This window comes from Capra hircus, chromosome 11, assembly GCF_001704415.2.
Source record: "Capra hircus breed San Clemente chromosome 11, ASM170441v1, whole genome shotgun sequence".
NCBI lineage: Eukaryota > Metazoa > Chordata > Mammalia > Artiodactyla > Bovidae > Capra > Capra hircus.
In genome coordinates, this window is record NC_030818.1 from 8,603,545 (window position 1) to 8,621,013 (window position 17,469).

Here is a 17,469-nt window from a genome sequence, read left to right on the forward strand (position 1 = left end):
TCCTTTCAGTTCTGAGAGTTTTTGTTTTGCACCTCTCTTATGGGTTTCATCATAATTATTATGTATACATTACAAGCAGACCTCAGAGATTTTACAGGCTCCATTTCAGACCACTATAATAAAACGAATATCTCAATAAAGCAAGTCACAGAAAATTTTTTGGTTTCCCAGTGCATGTAAGAGTTAGGTTTACATTGTTCTGTAGTCTGTTACGTGTGCAAAAGCATTGTGCCTTTTAAAGAATGTACATGCCTCAATTAAAAATGCTTTATTACTAAAAAGTGCTATCACCTGAGCCTTCAGTGAGTCCTAAATTTTTTGCAAAAGTAACATCAAAGATCAGTGCCCACAGAGACTTCCCTGGTGTTCCAGTGGTTCTGACTGCCTTCCAGGGCAGGGAGTACAGATTTGACACTTGGTCAGAGAACTAGATTTCACATGCCTTAGAGCCAAAAACCAAAACACAAAACAGAAGCAACAAGGTAGCAAATTCAACAATGACTTGAAAAAACAGATCAGTGATCACAGATCACCAGGTATATAATAATGAAATATAATACAAGTGTAATATAATATATATAATAAATATAATAATGTAAATATACTATTGATGTAACAAATATAAAATAATATTTGAAACATTGAGATAATTACCAAAATGTGAACAGAGGTACGAAGTGAGAAAACGTTGTTGATGTTCAGTCACTCAGGCATGTCCGACTCTTTGCGACCCCATGGACTATAGCCCACGAGGCTTCCTATCCATAGATTCTCCAAGCAAGAATACTGGATGAGTTGCCATTTCCTTCTCCAAGGGATCTAATTTCTGACAATTTAACTAACTTCCCAGAATCAGTTTAACCAAAGACTTGCTGTAAGGATTAAATGAGATAGTGTTTATGACGCGCACAGGCTAAGAGCTTGCTAAATGGGTATCGCTCCTGCAGAGGCTGCTGATAGTAACAATGGCACTGTCGAATCTACTGCAGAAGCGAAAGGATCCGTGGACCAGGACCCAGAAGCTAAGAAGCGCAGGATGACAATGGTTTTTTTACAGCTTGTCACAAGCCAGCAGCATTTGGTGTCTACCGTGCTGGGTATTATGAAACTTGGCTGGGAACCAGAAGGTGAGGCTGGAGGTGGGGCAGGAGTTCAGGGCAGATCTGAGCAAGGGGAGCGTCTCCTGGGCTGGGGTTAGCAGCGGCAGCAGACTCCCTTAGGTAGAGCAGCAGCATTGCTGGCAGGTGATAGCTCTGCTGACCTGCTGCTCCCCTGGAGTTGGTACCAGTGCACAAGTTCCAGGCCTGGAATCTGCCTGGTAGTCAGTGGAGCTCAGGCCCTGCCCCTTCACCACTTGGGCTGAATGCAGAGAGGGCCTACATGCATGCTAAATCGCTTCAGATGTGTCCGTATCTTTGCAGCCCTGTGGACTGTAACTCACCAAGCTCCTCTGTCTGTGGGATTCTCTAGGCAAGAATATTGGAGTGTGTTGCTATGCCCTCCTTCAGGGGATCTTCCCTACCCAGGGATCAAACGTGCATCTCTTATGTCTCCTGCGTTGACAGGTGGGTTCTTTAGCACGAGTGCCATGTGGGAAGCCACAGATGCAGAGAGATGGATCTTTATTAGAGACTCCAGGTGATAGAGATGAACAGGACTGGAGATGTTTCCCACCCAGGTATAAAGACTATGGTATAAATACACCGTGGTGGTGGTTACATGCCATACATTAAAGTGGTTAAGTGATTCTAGGTCTTTCCAGAGCTCCCGTGTTGTCTCCCAGGTTCCCCGTGGCTGTTGGGTGCCTCTATAACCTTCCTCCAGCACAGACCTCCAGTGCATAACATTGTGGGCCAACAGGAGACAGGCAGCAGAAGAGCTACGTTAACCCGCTCACCTCTGGTCTCACCATCTGCCCTCCGCAGAGCTGATCTGTCCAAGGTCACCACGAGCTCATCTTTCGAATCTTCCCATGACAAGTCTTTTCATAAAAGCTTGAATTTCTAACTTTAATAGGCTGATGATAATAAAAGCAATTGTTCAGAAGCCAGAAAAACTGAATAAATAAGTCAAGAGGATGGTTAAGATTTAAACATAAGTCATTTTTAGATATTTTTAACCAAGTAATATGCTAGAAAAATATTTCTTATTATTCTTTAATTAGGCAAAGATGCATAAAGGCCATAAAATACTGTGTCTCTATCCATAAAATACTGTGTCTCTATCGCAGTCTGATTTGACTTGGGTAAACAAAAAGCTCTTCTTTGCCAAGTTCCCCAACTCAAGAAGTAGAAGTGTCATGTCAATGAAGTTAACAGTTAAGAACAAAGTATTTTAACTTCAAACTGTTATTCAGGAAAGAATTTTGAGGACTCCTTTTAAAAAAATTGGCAGTTGTCATTTAATATATGATGTGATCTAAAAGTGTATTATTTTTTAATGTTACCTAGGAGATTTCATCAGCTTCCTGACATTCTTAATCTTTGGTATAATTGTCTAAATTGATAGAACATCTTTTATTAAACGGATCAAGTCACACCCTGCCCTTTCATAAGTCAAGTAAACAGGTGTGATTATTCAGGGTTCGGAGTTCTTACTTCCTTTGTCTCGCTTTCCCCCCCCCCTCCAACCCTCTTAAAACTCTCTGATAATGATAAAAGTGACATTGTCTTAAATGATAAGAAGCACCAAAATTATTTTCTCCCTGACCTTTATCGCTTGCCGAACAAGTAGCTTCTGTTAGCAAAAGAGTTCAAGCTTTTTCTTACAAAGGATTCCTGGCATCGTGCCGCAAGAAAAACATTTATTGTTTCTGATAAGGAAAGTTATTAAGCCCTCATCTTTTCTCAGAAAACCATTTAAGCAAAATAAAATTGAAGAGTATTTTAGGAACTACAGAGGGAGCAATTGAAGGGAAGGGCTTCCCTGGTGGCTCAGATGGTAAAGAATCTGCCTGCAAGGCAGGAGACTCGGCAAGGCAGGTTCAAACCCTGAGTCAGGAAGATCCCCTGGAGAAGTAAATGGCACCCCACTCCAGTGTTCTTGCCTGGAGAATCCCATGGACAGAGGAGCCTGGCAGGCTACAGTCCAGAGTGTTGCAAAGACTCAGACACGACTAGAGACTAACACACAGGGGCAAAAAAATATTTATAGGTTACATTTTCTGCAGATTCTCACGGAGTTTTAGAACTTGGACTGTGTTTCTTAAATCACATAAAATACATATCCAGGATAATTGTTGGCATCGTTTTGATACCCTGTGGCACATTTAAATCGCTAAACTTGAATGTAGAAAAAGTAAGTTTTGTAAAAAGAAGTTGGGGAGAGCAAATAACAGGAAAAAAGCGCATGAAATTCACATAATGGGCTGATTACTCTTGAACCTCTGCAATTGGCTATTTCTTGGATTGAGGGCTTCAGAAGCAATTTTCATCTCCTTTTAAACCTAAATGTGTGTGTATTTGTATCAAAAGTGTTGCCAGCATTTGTTAAAAAGGCGGTGCGTATGCAAGGTTTCATCATCACTTGGTAGTCAGCTGCCTTTACTGGTTTTTCTTTTTTTTTCTGGGGCTTTGAAGCAAACCAGTGTGATCTATGTATCCTGTAGGCTGCAGAGTCCGTGAGAACGGAAAGACACTGTTGTCATTAATTCCTAAAAAACTATGGACTAAATGGCTGCCAAGTCAAAGTTATAACAAAATCTCTTCCTTTTGTTCCCAAAAAAGTGTGGGTTGATTTCACACTGTGTTCCATTCAGCTGTAGGTATAGCATACAGTCAGAGAAAAGACACCTAGCATATTAAAGCCACATAAAAGGAAGCATGCATTTACAAATAATAAGATTCATTAAGGAAAATAATAGAAGTGGCAGCAATACTCATTAAGTCGAGAATTCATAACTTGAGATTTCTCATTCACAATAAGCTTCATGGTATGCCACAGTCTTTAATAGTCTAGCCGCTTTTTGTAATCCTTTCCTTAAAAGGTGATTGGCTTTGCCTGTTAGAATATGCAAAATACACATAAAAGACCGGCTTCTCTGACCAGCTCTTTGTGTTTGGGTATAGATTTCTGTATGGCATAATATTTCCACTTGTGCTGGCTTCCTGGCATGAGAATGTTTATTGCGCTCATTAGCTAAGAGGGTATCGGCACTGGTCCAATGCACACAGATCTGCCTTCTGATTTCAGCCATTAAATTGCAATGGGGATTCACGGGCTTTAACATTGTGGGTGTGAGAATAATAAAACGGAGCTCCATCTTTAGCCCAGTTACCATGGATGCAGTTAAAGGTCAGGGTGCCAGCTGCTAACTAGTTGCCATTTGAGCTATGTCTCCCCACCTGCTCTGGGTTTTCAAGCACTCTGTCCCTCTAGGTCTGTCCCGGAATACCTTCACCCACTCCAGTGACACAATCACCTCTCCCCTCTAAGACAGAGGGCTCCCCCCTTCAAGACAATGGTTGCCCTAGGTCTTGTCTTCTATTTATGTTTTATAGATGGGTACAGAATCGGAAGAAAGAGGCTATAATAAAAATACACACTGCTGTTGCTTCAGCATCCTCAATTCTCCACTCATTTTCTGCACATCACTCTACATGCCTAACGAAAAAAAAGAAGTATAGTAAATTCCCATCTCTGTTAAAACTGGTAATGGGTTCAGGCGCTGATGCATTCACAACATGAAACATCAACTTCTTCATTCGGCCCAAAGTCCTAGGAGTTAATTCCCTGTACTGCATGAAGTGTCAAGGTAATTACAGAAGACCAGCCCTATTTCTCCGTGCGCCGCCTGGCTTCCCGAGCCCCTCTGTTTACAGAATGCACCAACGCAGAACCACAGTGCTTTCATTCAGCTGAGCTTCTTAATCGAAAAGGTTTGGACAATGTTGGATTTTCAAAAAGAAGAAGTATGTCTGTGGTGGGGGGTGGGGGGGGTGTGCAGAATTAAAAGTAGCCAAGCAAAATCAAGTGCATGGTAAGAAAGCTGAAAGCCCTACAAAATATCGCCTGATGTCAACACCTCATTTCAATAGATTTTAAAACTCCTGTTCATTTCCAAAAGAAGGTACTATGTGCCTTTCCCCAAGTAACCTAACTGGGGATCTAACCTAACACGATCACATTTTGATATATTTGGGGAACACGTAGCTAAAAAAATTACTTTGGGAAAGTTTATTGTTTTTCATTCTGTGTAGATATAAGTCCTAACTATGTGTAGCTATATAAGCCAGAATACAAAGACACTCAGAAAAAAAAATGTTGTACCCCTCTGTTTTAAACATACATTTATATAACTTGTCATTTCATAAAAATAAATTAAGTATTATATGAGCCAAATGTTTCAATTCCACACAAGAGTGGTTTCTGGGACTCTTGGCAGAATGCCACTATATTCATTTTTATTTCAAACACAATGTGAAGTCTTTAATTTTAATATACTTTGTAACTATAATGGTTATAAGGTATATACTGTATTAATTCATCCTCATCGTTTGCTGGTCCTGGGCAAATTCCACTGAGGAACAGAAAGATGCCCTGATTTCATGTGTCTTACATACTTGAAAATATTGCTGAAGAATCAGTAGGGTGTGGACCAGAAAGCACAAGAATCTGAAGCTGAGCCTTCAGGGCTCTGTGCCCTAAATGCTGACACTATCTTTGACATCTTGTCCTTCCACATTCCTGGTCCCCAAGTTCAATGGCCAAGTGGAAAGGCGAGGGGCGCCCCCTGGGGTGCTTCCCCAGCTCCTGAGTCCCGACACATCTCCCCAGGGAGCCATCTCTCAGCCTCTCCTCAGTCTGGAACAGGAGCATCAGTTGGTTAGCTGATGGGAGCCTGTGTGTGGCAGCCCTGTGTGACGGCAGTGTGTCCAAGGGCCCCTTTCTTCTCTGGAATGCCACCACCCAGCAGTCAGAGAAACAGCAGAGAGAGACAACACCAGGATAGCCTAGCCCCAGCTCTGCCAGGAAAGGGAAAGACCGATCCCAGGGAGAGGGAACAGAATGAGAAGGACAGACACGTATGTAACACTACTAATCCCCAGGGACAGTCCTGGGGTTTCAGAATGACCTTCGTAGCACAGTGGAATTTCATTAAAGAGGCTGCTGAATGGGGCGGAAGGGAGAAGGCATTTCCCTAAGCCGTGTGGCAGTATTCTTGGGGACACCAGGATAACACATTTCCAGCGATCACGGAGACCTCAGCTCCACTCTTCCTCTGCCACACTTCTAATCAGAGAATTTCTTCCTGCGCCTTGTTTACTGTTGATATTTTCAGGCTGATTGGAGAGGGATGACATTTTGACAATTTACTATAGCAGTAAGCACTGTGCAAACAAAAGGTGCTGATGAAAACGGGAACCCATTATTATGTAAATGACAGCTGAGTAACACAGACTCCATCTCCCAGTCACCATCATTGAGACCAGTTTTACTCAATGATAATAATTTTCATGATTGCAGACTTCAGAGTGATCAGAAATATGCTTTCGCTGTTGCATTTATCTACTGCTGGTACTTGACCCTTAATTAAATTCTGAAACTTTTTTATATAATAAAGTAAAATACAGCTGACACTTCTGCTCAAACAAAGAGGCTCCAACACAGAGCTACCAAATCAGATAAAGGTATTCCAGACTTACCTCGCCGTATTTATAGTAAACATGGATGGTACAGTGTATTTTGAAAGCTAGCTTAAAGTTTAAAATGCAGATGTGTGCTATCAAGCAATTTCAATTCTGTGCTTCAGAGCTGCTCCTCTTAAATGGTGCTAAATATCTTGGACACGTCATAATAAAAAAATCTGTTTAAAAGACATGTAAATGTGCTCTGAAAATAAGTTCTGTGGATTCTTTAAATCTTCCATCTTAATATCTAGACTATTCAAATCGAGTCTTCAAAACTATGCCACTTATTAAGATACACACAGCATGGTAAGCTGGCGCTGAGTTTTGTAAAGGAATATTTTCTTCATAAATTTGTTCTTGTCTTAAAAGGAGAAAAGCCGAGGCAAATCTGAAGACAGCATTTTGGCTTTAATGAAAAATTGATTGGCTAAAACAGATGTCACAGTGAAAATACAAAGAAGTCAGGCATTATGCATGTATCAGCTTTTCTTTTTAAGCGTTCCTGATGGAAGAATACACTTTGGCTAATGTGTTCTCATTCTCTTGAAATCTTTCTAGTGCTCCAGAGCATTTATTTACCTTGAAGTTTTCAGAGTCTCGGGATAGGTAAAAGGTCTTCATTGAATATGTTAATAAGGAAAAGTCAGCTTGAAGGGGCAATTGTATGAGCCCATTTTTTATTTTTATTTTTTTTATATAACCCTTTGTAACCAGGCAGCTCATGGAACCAATGAGCTCCGAAGGTAATTACTTAAGTGGGTTTCATGAAGAGTAGAGAGATGATTGGGCCACATTAAATAACAATTGTGTCCTTAATGATGTGTTGGGCTATAATGCAAACATCCCTCCACCATCACTCGCAGGATCTCTACTGTACCTTTCCAACAACCTCCAGGCCCTCCATCCCCCTGCCTCAACTCGGGGCTTTCAGAGACTGTATAAACACCAAGTGAGCTGGTATATTTTTTTTAGACTGCAGGGCCTGCAGCTGCGTGGTCATTGATAAATTGGCTATGAATTGCTGAAATACTTCATATGAATATAAACATTGTTGTAGCTTTGTAACTGAAAAAAAAAAAAGGGAAGAAAGAAATATGCTTGACTTGAGAGAGAAGACTACAGTTCAAAGAACAGCCTTCTAGAGATTTCCTTCTTGGTGAAGTGTAAAGGTCTCGTTTACAGGGAAACCAGCATAACAAGTCCAAAAAGTATGGGGATGTAGTGGAAATTTTCTTTATTAACGAGGGACATTTTAAAGAAACTAATTCAAGTGTGGTTTTGAGTTTAGATATCAGTGGTTAAAATTTAAAAAAAAACACCTGCCAATACAGGACACTTAGGTTAAATCCCAGGATCAGGAAGATTCCCTGGAGGAGGAAATGGCAATCCACTCCAGTATTCTTGCCTGGAGAATCCCATGGACAGAGGAGCCCTGTGGGCTACAGTCCATGGGGTTGCAAAGAGTCAGACACAACAGCAATTAAACAACAACAATGTGTATAGACGCAGGAAATACTACTGCAGAATGCTATATTCTTTTTGAACATGTAGTATTCTGAGCGTTTGTGTCCACTCCACTTGTGTACAGATATCATAATAAATATACCCGATGTCTGAGTTAGGAGTTACATGAGATGCTACCTAACCCTGAAAGCATTTTCACAGTGGTGTAAACTTATAGGAGAAAAATAAAATGGAAAGTGTAATGCGCCCAGGGCCATACATTTTCTTGACTGCTCTTGGATGTTATTATAATGACTATTTCCCTGGTAACCCCTAATAGTATCTTTTCGTGGACATGTCTGTTGAACCTTTTAGATGATCATGAAATCTCTAAGGTTAAAATTAATAAGTACATTTCTGAAAGAGTTAATTCCAATAGAACGGACAAAATGCAATCAGCTGTGCAAATACTTTGCATTAAATTCTAACTCTTGGGATTAACTCTGTACCCATTTCAGAGAATGGGAAAATGAGGTACCTAAAATGAGAAAGTGAAAGTGAAGTCTCTCAGTCGTGTCCAACTCTTTGCGACCCCATGGGGTGTAGCCTACCAGGCTCCTCCATCCGTGGGATTCTCCAGGCAAGAGTATTGGAGTGGGTTGCCGAATATCACTGTAAGTTAAATATATGGTGGGAATGGAAATGAACAATCTCTCACCTCTTCTCTCTCTCTCTTTTTTTTTTTTTTTTGGTCTGTCTGTTTGTTTGTTTTAGTTGAGTAATGAAGACATTGAGATAAGAACTGACACTGAAACAGACATATACGCCACAGAAAAACCACAATCCAGGCTCATGTTGAAAGATGTGTTCCTAGAGTGGACTTTGGAAATAAGTACCACCAAACCTGTCCGTGTTAATTCTTCAAATCAAATGAGGGTAGTGTAACTATGGGGCTTCCCAAGTGGCTCAGCAGTAAAGAATCTGCCTGCAACACAGGAGACAAGTTGAGTGCAGTTAAATCGCTGAGTCGGAAAGATCCCCTAAAGTAAACCCACTTCAGTATGCTTGCCTGGAGAATTCCTTGGACAGTAGAGCCTGGTGGGCTACAGTCCACAGGGTCGCAAAGAGTCAGACACGACTGAGCACACACGCACCGCACCTGTATATCACAATTTCCAATTCTGTCTTCTTGGATGAAGCACCTATGATACACCAAGTGTGGAGCTTTGCAGATGTAAGAACATCAGCCCTGAACAGAGGACAGAAGAGGAGGAGGCCACAAGGCTGGGTCCTGTGTCTTATTTGATGCCTCCTTTTTGTTCACAGCCATCAATGAGCTGGGGTATCAGACCCCATAGGAGGTTGCCTGTCTCTCTGCTTTCTCAGAGCTTGAATTGAACCCTGGTCTGATGGACTCCAAAGCAAGACTCGTTCACAGCCTGAGCTGGCCAGCGGGGAAAGGGGTAATCGAGGCTTGTAGCATGCTGCAGGTGCTGGAAAAGAACCCATGTCTCTGTAGCGACTCTAAAGGAGACCACCCCCAATCCTGAATATTCGTTTAAAACCAAGGATGAGCTGCCATATGAGATATTACCTAACCAGCCCCTACTGAGTCCTGAGCAACCTGACTTTCCAGCAAGTATTTTGCCTTGAACTCTAGAGAATTAAGCATTTTGTGCCCATTCTACAGGTTTGAGAAATGAAATTCATAAAGTAAAATATTTCTCCAAGGCTAGGATAAATGGATGGCACAGCTGGAAACAGGAGAAAAGCCAGGGGCGCTTCCACTGGTGGCGGTGGGCCGCGGCCTTCCCTGGCCACCGTGTTGGAGTCCCAAAGAGCCTTCGTAAGTTTGTGTGCTACGATCCTCTCAGTGACATTTGAAAGTGGGAGGAACCAACACACACACACAAACTCCTTCAAAATATCTTGGGCACACTCTTTTTTAAAGCAGAACGCCATGTGAGTGATAGCCAATTATTTAGAGCCTATTGGGTGCTAGGCAATGTTTTGCACTTGATGTATATGAACTTCTCAGAACCACCTTATAAAATATGTATTATTGTTTTCAGGGTTTCCCAGGCGGCTTAGTGGGTAAAGAATCTGCCTGCCATAAAGGAACCACAGGCTCAACCCCCTGGGTCAGGAAGATCCCCTGAAAGAGGCAGGGCAGCCCACTCCGGTATTCTTGCCTAGAGAACCCCGTGGACAGAGGAGTCTGGCAGGCTACAGTCCATGGAGCTGCAAAGAGTCAGACACGACTGAGTGACTGAGCTTACACACGCACACACAGCATTGCTTCCATCCTTGTTTTATGGGTGAGGAATCTGAACCACAAAGACTAGGTGACTCACTCCAGTCCGTGCAGCTGGAGAATGGAGCCAGGATCTGAACCCAGGATGAGCTTCATGAGCCTGGACCACTGAACTGCTGCTTCCTGCAAAAGCAACGGTGGTTGGTTAGAGTGAGGCCCATCCCAAACCATAGCAGCAAGAAACGAGGAAGTACTGACTAAAACCCTGTGGTAAACAGACTCAACTATTTATCCCTTTCTTCAAAATATTTTTGATGGAGACCATTCTCTCCTCTTTATTGAATTTGTTACGATGCCCTTTCAGCTTTATGTTTTGGTTTTGGGGGCCACGAGGCATGTGAGATCTTAGCTCCCCGACCAGGGATCGAACCAGCATCCCCTGCAATAGAAGGGGGAGTCTTATCCACTAGACCATGAGGGAAGTCCCTATTTATTCTTTTTAATACAACCTGTTTAGATGCTTTCATTTTCTCTAGATTTTCATTTCATTTCATTTCATTATTTCATACATAGATTTCAAATTAACAACAAATTTTGTTTCCTACCCTCAGACTGAAATACAATAACATATAGACTTAGATTCAGCAACATCCATGCTTATATATATTGATACTTAATATTTCTTTACTGTAGCTAAATTAACAGTGTAACTTTTTTATGTCAATGTGCCAATTCATATGACAGATACTTGCAAAAAAATTTTATTCTTGAGGCACTTTAGGAAGAGATGTGAAAGGAATAATAAAATAGAGGAATAAATAAAATTATTTGGGATGAAGCTATAAATTATAGTAAGGGCTTCCCTGGTGCCTCAGAGGGTGAAGAATCTGCCTGCAATGCAGGAAACCTAGGTTCAATCCCTGAGTTAGGAAGATCCCTTGAAGAGGGGAATGGCAACGTACTTCAGTACTCTTGCCTGGGAAATCCCATGGACAGAGGAGCCTGGCGGGCTACAGTCCATGGGGTCGCAAAGAGTTGGACAAGACTGAGCAACTAACACTTAACTATAAACTTTAGTACTGGCTCAAAATCCTTGAGAAAGGAAACCTCTCCGTGTCTAGGTGTCTCTGAATTTCCCTTGCTATTCTGTCTCGTTTCTCTGTGCTGTTCTCTTTTCTCACTTGACGCTGGGAGATGGTCCAGGTCTCTGGCGGTTTGCACAGCATGTCACAACATTCTTCCTCCTTGACTCCAAGGAGGAACCACAGTCCTGACCTTTTTCCCACCTGACCCCTCATGGATCGGGGAGTGGAAATCTCCCCCCTTGCCCTCAGGAGCTGCAGGTCATTCCAGCTCCAGTGCCGGCTGCCCCTTAGGGTGACCCCCTGGAACCTTCCAAACCAGAGCACAGTGTTGGTTCACGTGTGACTGGGGTAAAGGTTTGTGATGGGAGCTTATGCCTTTTAATACATGCTAACTGAGCCACCACTGTGGACCCAGCCCTGCATTCCCTGACTAACCCTGGAGCGAGGGTAGAGACCCCCACGTTCTTGCTGAACACTGCTTGAGAGACCCTGGTCAGCCGGAGATGCCCCGAAGGTTGCTGTGAAGATGCACAATCTCAAAATGCTCCCAGGAGCCCTGAGCTGCATCAGAGGCACTTTGCTTTGTCACACAATGATGCTCTCCCAAGAAGCAGAGACAGAGCTGAAGCGTGGGCTGCCAGAGTGTCAGTGGGGTGACGCATCGCGACCAACGTGGGTGAAGGAAGGGGACAGAGTGGGACTGGACAGAGGGGAACGCCAGGCTGCAGTGCCAACAGCGCCCCAGTGGACTCAAGGGGCTCAAGGGTAGCATGGTCCTTCCAAGTCACCCCAGTGTGGAGCAAGGAGGTCAGGCCCTTAAAACCCCACATCAGGGCTGTGCTCATGTACACGTGCTCAGTTGTGTCAGACTCTTTGCAACCCCATGGACTGTAGCTTGCCAAGCTCTTCTGTCCATGGGATTCTCCAGGCAAGAAGACTGGAGTAGTTTGCCATTTCCTCCTCCAGTGGATCTTCCTGACCCAGGAATCGAACCTGCATCTCCTGCCCTGGCAGGTGGATTCTTTACCGTCTAAACCCCCTTTGTTTATTTATTTTTTGTTAACTCATTCTACAGGCTCTTCTCCACAGAGCAGTCAAAGTGATCTTCCTTTTTTAAAAATTTAAAGTACAGTTGATATACAATGTTGTATAAGTTCAGCTTCCCTGGTGGCTCAGGGGTAAAAAATCCACCAGGGATGCAGAAGATTTGAGTTCAATTCCTAAGCTGGGAAGATCCCTTGGAAAAGAAAATGGCAACCCACTCCAGTATTGTTGCTTGGAAATTTCCATGGACAGAGGAGCCTGGTGAGCTATAGTCAGAGGGGTCTCAAAAGAGTCAGATATGACTTAGTGACTAAACAACAGCAGCAGCATTATGTAAGTTACAGGTGTACAATACAGTGATTCACAGTTTTAAGGAAGATCAGGTTAAGCCTCTTCTAAGCTGAACCTCCTCCGCTTGGGATGTGGCCCCTAGGCCTTGATTCCTGGCCAACAAGCCCCTCAAATCTGAAGACTGATCATGGCTCAGCCCTCACCTTCTACCCACTGCTTTCATCTCAGCTGCTTTGCCCTTTTCATTGTCATGCAGACCCTCCTCCTATGCTGTGATTCAGGCCTCTGCTTTTGCTGGGACTTCTGTTTCCTTTGCTTGCCCCCCAGAATTGTTGCATCTCCTTTAAGATGCCAGCTTCTTGAGGAGTCCCCCACAACACCCTGATTCAGAAGGGCTCCTCGCCTTTCCAGACTCTTTCTGCCTCTCTGAAGCCTGTATTCATTCCCGGTAAGGAGTGTGTGTGTGTGTGTGTGTGTGTGGTTGTGTGTGTGTGTGTGTGTGTGAGCACATGTTGTTTTGCTCACCACTATATCTAAGCTCCTAGAACAGTTCCTGGCCTAGAGGAGCATTGAATAAATATTTGTTGAGTGAGGATGTAAATGGAGAGATCAATGAGCAAATAGAAGCATGCCAAAAAGTTATGGATAATGGAGTTTGTAAGTTACCGAAATTTTCAAGGAGAGGATCAGAGTAAATCTCAGCTAAAAGAAAACCCTCCAATAAATGGAAATAAAAATGTTTATTCTACTGAGTTATGATCAGAAGGAGAGGATTTATATCTCAGTTCATTTACAGGCACCATATTATAAATTCCTTGAGGCCACAAACCAGGTTTCATTTCAGTTTTATTCCCCCAAAGCCCCTAGCATAGGTGCATGGTACTGTAAGTGAATGAGTTGCCCCCTAAATGAATGCTGAACTCAATTAATTTAGCATATCAGTATACTCTGCCGTTAAAGCCTTCGGTCAGCTGAGGACTTCACAAATGCAGAAGGTTGGCCATTTCAAGTGTGGTTATGTTCTTTCTTGATCATCTTTAATGCTGTTAGACTAGCACACCAATTTTCCTTAAAAATGCCTGTAGATGTCGAGTTAGGAAAAAACGTTAAATATTGCATTGCTATTTGAGAGAATTTGCTAACTTTCATAGGAATGAAAGACTCATTCACTAGGGCTCAGAAGGACTAGCCCATGAACAGCGTTTATAGGGTGGGCTCCGTGCTCAGCCCCGCCATGGGCAAAGGTGCTGTCTTAATGATCCAGAGGAATGCTCAGGACACACGTGGCTGTTTGAGGGAGCTGGTTGTGGGGGCTTTGGCTGGGTTCCTTTATTTTAGCTTGGTAAACCAAGCCTGGAATAGGAAACAGCAACCCACTCCAGTATTCTTGCCTGGGAAATCCCAAGGACAGAGGATCCTGGTGGGTGGGACAGAGGAGCCAATGACAGCCCATTAGGTCACAAAGAGTCTGACCCTACTGAGCCACTGAGCACAGCAAACCAGCTACTCTGCCTGCTAGTGAAAAATTGGTACGATGTGTTTTGAAGCAAGTAAGGGACTGACCGTGACTCTCCCCTTGCAGCAAACATACATCCCTATGAACACTGGGAGGAGCAAAGCTGAGCATCCCTTCACCACAACTTTCGAGAACCTCAACAACAACAACCAGCCAATCAACAGTAGGTGGGGGTCCAGCTGAAAAGCCATGAGAAACCCAGACATAGCATTACAAAGCAGAGACATTACTCTGCCCGTCTTCCCAGTGGTCATGTATGGATGTGAGAGCTGAACTGTGAAGAAAGCTGAGTACCGAAGAATTGAGGCTTTTGAACTGTGGTGTTGGAGAAGACTCTTGAGAGTTCCTCGGACTGCAAGGAGATCAAACCAGTCAATCCTAAAGGAAGTCAACCCTGAACATTCACCTGAAGGACTAGTGCTGAAGCTGAAACTCTAATACTTTGGCCACCTGATGTGAAGAGCTGACTTATTGGAAAAGACCCTGATGCTGGGAAAGACTGAGGGCAGGAAGAGAATGGGGCAGCAGAGGATGAGACAGTTGGACGGCATCACTGATTCAATGGACATGCTGCTGCTGCTGCTGCTAAGTCTCTTCACTCGTGTCTGACTCCGTGCGACCCCATAGACGGCAGCCCCCAGACGGCAGCCCACCAGGCTCCCCCGTCCCTGGGATTCTCCAGGCAAGAACACTGGAGTGGGTTGCCATTTCCTTCTCCAATGCATGAAAGTGAAAAGTGAAAGTGAAAGTGAAGTTGTGTCTGACTCTTAGTGACCCCATGGACTGCAGCCTAAAGGGTGCTCCATCCATGGGATTTGCCAGGCAAGAGTACTGGAGTGGGGTGCCATTGCCTTCTCCACAATGTACATGAGTCTGAGCAAACTCTAGGAGATAGTGAAGGACAGAGAAGCTTGGCATGCTGCAGTCCATGGGGTCAAAAATAGTGGGACACAACTTAGCAACTAAACAATAAAACAACAGCTCAGTAGAGAAATGCTAGCATGGCCCATCATACCGATACTGGAAGCAGTCCACCCACATTCAAACCTGCGCCCAGTCTTCCCAGGTCAAGGCCAAATCTCCCATCACAGACACCATGTAGGAAATAAGCTGAGGGAGACGGATGGGAAGAAGAGTCCAAGAGACCAGAGACCCAAAGGACAACAGGAGGCCGCAGTGGGCCCTGTGTGCCTCGTCTCTTTGCAAAGTCATGAACCATGTTTAAGCAGACACTGCATTTTCCCCATTATCTCTGTTTTTCCCATCATGAAAACAACCTAAGCTTTTCAAAAAAAAAAAAATTAACCAAGACACTCAAACTTTATTTGCAAAAGTCAAATAAAAACACTCATAAACTTACCACAAGCAGACCAGCATTTTTCATCGTTTTATGTGAATGCTACACATATATTTTTCTCTATATAATGTAGTTCACATCTACTAACTAATGACTGACTGTCAACTGTCTGAGAATTCTGCGGCTCTACGGCATGCCCGAGAGAGGTGCTATCAACTGTATGTAGCATTTCTGTCTACTCCTTGGTCCATTCATCCAGCGAATATTTTTTAAGTACCTACTATGTTCCAAGAAGCAGTCTGCAAGCTCCTGATGCAAACTAAGAGACACCGTCGTTGTTTTCAAGCAGGTCAAAAGGAGGAAAGAAAGTCATTACAGTTCCATGAATTATAATTTAGTGAGTAGGAGCATCTTACCTAGTTAGAGACTGAGAAGCTCCAGAGATGTGATAAATGAACTCCGTGTTGGTGAGTAGGAGGCAGTTAATAGGGAAGAAGTGAGGGTGGGGGCACCAGAAGAGTAAATACTGTGCATTTGAGGAGTAGTCAGGAGGTCAGAAGAGCTGACACCCAGGAGGGGAGACGAGAAAAGAGGATGGGTGATGCTCACTGGGTGTGGGATTCAGGAGGGTTCTGCTGAGGCTGAGCTGGCGTTTATTAGGGCTATTCCAAGAATAGCAAAAGCATGAATGGGGGAGACTAGAAGCATGGACAGTAGGGAAAGTTGACCTGAGCGCAGGTGATAGGATCTGAAGCAGAGGAAGCAACTGGGAGCCTTGGGGAGAGGAGGAGGTGGGGGTGGGGCTGGAGAAGGGTCCCTGTTGAGAGGAAGGCAGCAGGTGGGACAGAGCAGACAGGGGCCAGCCTCCTGGGGGAAAGGGTTAATGAGGGCTGAGGTGTCTGGGTGCCAACTCCTTGGAGAGCCGGACAGCAAAGCGGGAAAGAGGAGCTGGACCTCAGTCACAGCAAGCAAACTCTACAGCAGGGATCCCTGCCAAAGCTGGGGCTGGGTGGCTTGGAGGTGTTTGCAGCAGAGTCGGAGACAAGCTGGACACCAGGCACGTGGTGGCCAGACTTTTCTCCCCACCTTTGACCCCTTCTCCTCTTCTTCCACCTGCAGAAAAATGACCACACATGTGCTGTTCCCAAGATGACCTGTATGTCACTCTTTACATTTCACCTAAATCCATCAAAGGAATTCTGTTTCTTCTCTCTGTGTGTATGTGTATGCGTGTGAGAGAGAGAGAAAGAAAGAAAGCTAGTTTCTCCATTCCTTATTGCTGCCAGTTCTTACCGAGGCTTCCTAAGGAACAATCTTTTTTCTACTCTCTCATTATCTGTTTCACTTTTGTCTGTATAGGACTCTGACTCCTTTTCCTGGAAAGAAACTTGCTGTGAGGTGTCTATAATGGGGCACTGGGGTTGGAGAGGATGTTTAAAAGAATAATTAGAAATAATGCAATTAGATGGTCACATCAGAAGCTACACACACACACACACACACACACACACACACATACACTCACACATACACTCACATTCACACAAACATTCACACACACACATATTTCAGTCTACGACCTCATCTTTTACAACTAAACCTATATTTCCTCAAGCATTAGCATTTTAGATCAAACCTTTACAAGGATTTCTCCATTAATTTTGCCACCTTATGATTTTTCTACTTGGTTTAATTTACCAGCATGGCAACGGTACTGATATTTGGCTTATTACCGTATGGAGCCTTTCAGCCAGGCAGGTGCAGTGGATTAAACAAACTTTTATAGGTTAGATCTCAAACATAAACACGATTTGTAATGCATTTCTTTTCGAAAGTGTATACTAAGCTCCCCAGCAGTATACTTCAAATTAGCCTGTAGAAGTTACCTGCTCATAATTTGAAGTTTCCTG

The 17,469-nt window shown here is 43.6% G+C and overlaps 1 long non-coding RNA gene across 1 annotated transcript in view; it reads left to right on the plus strand.

The window, feature by feature from the left end:
• The window catches only part of LOC106502584, a 71,295-nt gene extending 56,769 nt beyond the window's left edge, over positions 1 to 14,526 (plus strand). The window contains exons 2-3 of the long non-coding RNA XR_001296231.2: positions 8,847 to 9,918; positions 14,329 to 14,526. This is a non-coding gene — a long non-coding RNA (uncharacterized LOC106502584). The remainder of the gene's footprint in view (positions 1 to 8,846; positions 9,919 to 14,328) is intronic.